This window comes from Antechinus flavipes, chromosome 2, assembly GCF_016432865.1.
Source record: "Antechinus flavipes isolate AdamAnt ecotype Samford, QLD, Australia chromosome 2, AdamAnt_v2, whole genome shotgun sequence".
NCBI lineage: Eukaryota > Metazoa > Chordata > Mammalia > Dasyuromorphia > Dasyuridae > Antechinus > Antechinus flavipes.
In genome coordinates, this window is record NC_067399.1 from 263,375,909 (window position 1) to 263,381,481 (window position 5,573).

Here is a 5,573-nt window from a genome sequence, read left to right on the forward strand (position 1 = left end):
TAATGACACAGCTTGCAAGCTAGATAAACTGATTATTTTTTATCTTCATTTTTTTCAACTAGCTTTTAAGTCATGGATGTAATGGATGTTCTAGGACTAACATCATCTGTTGTGATGACTTGATGAGCCCTTTTCAGAGCTGCTCATCCTTGGTGTCCACCTGCCACCCAACTCTTACCAATGGGTCCAAGAAGTTATAATATGCACAACAACCACATGCCAACAAACTGTCTTGGCAGACAGGCTAAACTAGATTAAAACCTCAAACCCAGAGGTGAGGTAAAAAGATGTCTAACCCAAGCATGTGAAGATTCCCCCAGTGGAATGGGTGGAGGAGAAACAATTTGTTCCAATAGCTATGAAGGCAGTTGAATGTGGGGATTATAGAGCCCTTAGAGTTTGATCAGATATAGAAAACACCAAGCACATCATCTGTAACCTGGACCATTAATAGCCATCTTGACTTTTGCCTTACCACTGAATTTCAATGACTACAAGAGAGAATGAGACTAACAACTCCAGGCAATTCTGCAACACTTAAATCCATTCACATGAAAATCAACATTACCCATATCAATGATCCTCTTTGGAAAAAAAAAAAAAAAAATGAACAACAATAAATCAGACTTGATATGAGGAGCAAAAATTTAGTAACAAATTAATTTTAATTAAGTTCTTGTTCTTCCTATTTATCCAGTAATTTAGACTGGCTTTATAGCCTTTGTTAGTTTTTTTCACTTGAGTCTTTAAACATTTTATCAAAATGGAGACAAATAATGTATTACTTCTTGATATCCTGGGGTAAAATTTCAATGTATTCAGCAGTCAGAGTAGCAACAAACTATTTTTTTTTTCATTACCACTCCAAAATGGAAAAAAAAAAAACTTTCATAAAAGAATATAATATAGCATCACATCTTTCTATCTTTTTACTAGACTCTCTAGAACTTTTGTTCAATTATCAATAAAATTAAGTATTTAAATTTCAATCAAAGAAATCAGTCAAAGAACTGAGTCTTTTTAAAAGCCAATACACAGCATAATAAGTAGAATTTGCTTGAGAATTTATAATCAAATTTGGTAGAAATGACTATTCGGTGTAGTAGTAGACCTATTCTGGTTTTCTGAATGTATCTGTGAGTCTTTAATTTTTAAGAATGCAGAATTTCAATCAGTCAATCAAAAAAGCAAGTCAGCATTTATGCATCCATCATTTTCTGGTAATCTGTGTATATTTTTCCCAGTTAACTTTGCCTCCTTATACAAAGTCCAGTTCATTCACATTCACTTCAGTGATAATACCTGTAATAGTAATGCCCCAAAGTTGTATATAATAATAATGAGGAGGATTTAACTTCAAGATGAGTTACATGAGCCTTCTTAAAATGCAAATCTATTGACCTAATAAATCTTTTATATTTCAATTGTTTTTGAACAAAGCCATTCCTACAATGTAGATTTCAATAACTATTGTCATGCAAGACTTTTTCCTTTCTCTTTCTTGTAGGAATAACCTTTACATGTCTATTTCTTCCTGGGCATGAACTTTTGGCAAGTACACTTTCTATTCACCAACTTTATTTTTTGTTTAATCACTTTAGAAAGGACTTTGGCTTAGGATTGTCCATCTCTTTTCAACAGATATGCAGGCACTGTTCCTTAGGGAGTTTTGAGTTTTTTTTCATCATTTTTTCACTCGATATTTCTTTTTTCATGTATGTTGATAGTCTTTTTCATCTGATTGTTTTCAGTATAACGCTATTTATAGTAGAGCTTGGCCTTTAGTGAAATCATTTTCTTTACTTTCTTTGAACATTTATTAGTCTCTCTGCTTTCCTTCTTTCTCTTTATCTCATTCAAGGAGTAGCCATACCATTTTTGGTATAACTCTATATAATCTGTGGCATGAGGATAGCTAAGAGCCAGTTGAGAGGCTGTCAAAAATGCTCCCAACCTTTAGACCCTGTACTATTAGTGAGCCCAAGTTGCATTTCTAAAAGGAAAATTTACTATGAAAAAGTTTAAAACTAAATGGAATCTTAAAGATTCTTACTTAATTTTGTAAAGTCAAATAATTTGTCATAATTTATCATCACACAAGTATCAAATCTGAGTGTTGGGATTGTGACTGAAATCTAAGGTTGATTCCAGATCCATCACACTTTATTAAACATTTTCCTGGCTCACAATTTCTTGCTGAAATAAAACTATTATGTACTATTCTATAAAATATAGTCTCTAGGAAATATACTAACAGATGAGATTAGGATATAGTAGAAAAAGAATTTAACCCAAAAAAGAAATATGTATTCTAGTTCTAACTCTATCTCAGTAACAATGTGTTCCCTCATTTGTTTAAATATTTGGTGATCTGTAAAGATCAGATGATCTTTAAAAAGTTGAACAAGATTATCTCTAAAGTTCCATTCTGCTACATCATTTAACAATTCTAATTCACTTATGCACTCTTCTAATGAGAATATTATATATTTAGGTGTGGATTTTTCTACAGAAAATTCATGTCATTAGTAGAACATGACTGCCATCTAGTGGAATATTTGTGAAAATCCAGATTCTTAGGATTCCCATTTGATAAAGAAATTAGCATGATAATTAATAAAATGTGCCACTTCATCTGTGAGTGACACAATCAACAGCAAATAACATTGTGAATTTATGGTTCAGAGGATAATCCCCACTACAGTTATAAATACATATATATGCATACACATACACAAAGGGAATTAAAAGTCTGATCTTTGTGATGATTAAAAAGATTCAAGATACAACTTTCTGGGTGATTTAATTATTTTATTAATAAGCCTGCAAATTATTTACAAAAGGATGGTCATTAAGCCTCTCTCTTAGACTAAAGGCAGTTTATATACTATTTTGCACAGCAGATGATCACTGAGGTACTGAGAGGGACATCAAGTTGAAAATATCTCTATCAGATCACCAGGAACTTTGGGCTATCTAGACAAAAGGATCTGTCTTCACCCAAGTTTGAATAAATCTCAATGGGCTTCTCCATCTTAGATTCCTAGATAAGGCTGGGTGGGATCTGACCAAGATGAGAATTAATTCAATCTCATTGCCAATCTTGTCCTTTAAGAGACAAATTTTTTAAATCAGGAATTTGGGAAAAGGGGAGAATTCTGAAAAGTTCTTAAAAACATCGATTAAACTTTTTGAAATAACCTTTTCAAACTATAGATCTCATTTATGATCACATTCTTTAAACAAGAAAACCATTATGTTTCAAAGAAACAAATATTCAGTCAATTAACCAAGACATTACAGAAAGTGACTGGAACCCACTTGGTGCGGAAGGGGGAAGGAGAGGACTCCATGTGACCACTCTTCCCCCACTCCTGCACTCTTAGACAAAGGATTCCGTTCTATTTCTCCACTCAATTTCCTACTTGGGAATCCTTCTCAAGATTTAGGCAATCAGTTTATTTCCTTTCAATTTCCAAATGATTCTTTCTTGATATCATTCAGGCTCTCAATTTGCTCCTACAAATCAATCCTTCATAAATCTCCTGCATTCTTCTTTCCAGTTCCCTTCAGAACTTTTAAGATTCACAATATAGTGAACAGCTAGAAAAACTCCACAAAGCATAAATTACAATGTTAACAAATTACCCAATATGTTTCCTTGTTTTGCACATGTCCAACATTCTAAATTTGGATTCCTCAATGCACCCTTTCCTTTATTGTTTTTTGCAGACTCCCAGCCCCTTCTCTGCCTCTTTTTCCTTAGCCCAGTCCTCTTCTCTCCTTACATAAACCTTAGTCGTTTCCTCCAATAAAGTTTCCAAAGAAGATTGCATCTACCTTTCAGTCTTCTGTAACTTCCTATTTATGTCCATCCAGGAATTAAATACAAACTACACCTTTAACCTCTGTTCATTCTCTGGGCTATCAGGATCTGTTCCTGAATATTTTCTTATTCCTTCTCTAATTCATTCTAAATACTGCGCTGGTGACTCGTCTTTTTCTTGGGTGATAGCTAAGGCCTTGTTTATATTTTGCCTCTTTGGGAAGGCATCCCTCACCCCGCCAGATATTGCATATTCTGTCTATGCTCCTGATTATTACCATCCCACCCTGGGTCATTCACTTCTGTTCAGCTGGGACCGCCCCGTCATTCAGGGGTGGGTGCCTCCTTTCCCATTCCCGTATAGTTTGTGCCCGAATTGAACAGTACTCTTCAGGAGTAAACAATATTAATAATACATGCATTAATTCCCCCCCCCAAGTATATAAACTGGGGCCCAGGAATCGATCTAACTGTTTTGACGGACCAACTGAGTCCTCCAGAACAGAAACTAATTCTTTTTTAAATGCCCTGACCTCACTTCTTGCTAGGGGTGCATTCACATATCCAATGCCCCCTTGAGCCCCACCTAACGGGACTTCCCTGAGGGGGAACATATCAGCATCCCCAGCTGGGAGGAGGACCTCTCTACGTATATCCCCCACTAAACTCCGTGTCTTTCTAGGGAGTGATCCTACCTCCTCCCTAAAGGGGAGGTTCTGAATATCCTTCTGTACCTGGTGCGATTCCCTGGAAATAGGAGCATATGGTCCTTCTCTTATCTGCTCTCCGGGAGCTTCAGCCACGAACTGGGCTTCAACTGGCTGTACCTTCTTTGGGGGTGGAATGTAAGGAGGGAACAGAGCTGAAGGGTCCCAATCCTCGGAGAAACCAAATCTTGGCCAAATTGTTCCCCCACTAATATTTTGGCCGCTCCAAACAAAGCAGCAATATTTAACGATCTTTCTTTTGTCCTTTCCTTTATATCTGGGAAGTTTCTCCCAGTCCTTAAGTCGACTTCCTAATGGGCTGTCGACTAGAATTCCCTGACTAAGGTCCTGACACTCACTTTGGACTGTGATTTCCCTCTTACTTAGTTCCCCAAACTAAGTTCAGCAGTTTCTCGCCAGCCTCCCTTGGCAGTTCTTTACCCCTCGGGCCTGTCACAGTCCAGCACTCAACAAAATTTAGCAAGGGCTATTCCCTCGGGTTCCCTAAAACCCAGCCAATAAGACCCCCAAACTATTCCAAGAGCTTACCGAGCTACACGGTGCGGATTTTAAACTGCACCGGCCAGTCAGGACATTTGTTTCTTCCAAAGTATTAGTTTCTGTACATCACTGAGTCTCCCTGCTTCGGTCCGTTGTCTGATAGGGAGGGAGGACGCACACACTTGAGTCGGAGACCATTGGAAAAATTCCTCCGTAAGCACCCGCCTCCGCTCAAGGTGCGCACCCATCTCCCCAAAAGAATCAATCCCAGAGAGCCCCCAAAACTGTTTGGGGCAATTACATCTATCCAAACTGACTACTCAGGAGTCCTGGCCTGTGGGCCCTAAAGGACAGAAAGGATACCCACAGGAGGTGAATCATTCACTTAAAGATGCTTACAACTTTTATACATTTCAGACAAAGAACCCCCAAAATCCCACCCTTTACAGGCTGTGGTTGGTTACATAAACCTTTATCTCGCTATTTGGTCAGTGGAATGCAGGAAAAAGGTGATATACAGCTTCGGCCACTTAATTCCT

General features: G+C 37.4%; 1 pseudogene; it reads right to left on the reverse strand.

Moving 5' to 3' along the window:
* Nucleotides 1-1,179: 1,179 nt before the first annotated feature.
* LOC127546626 (ribosome biogenesis protein NSA2 homolog) lies at nt 1,180-5,282 on the reverse strand (annotated as a pseudogene).
* Between the last annotated feature and the right edge of the window lie 291 nt (nt 5,283-5,573).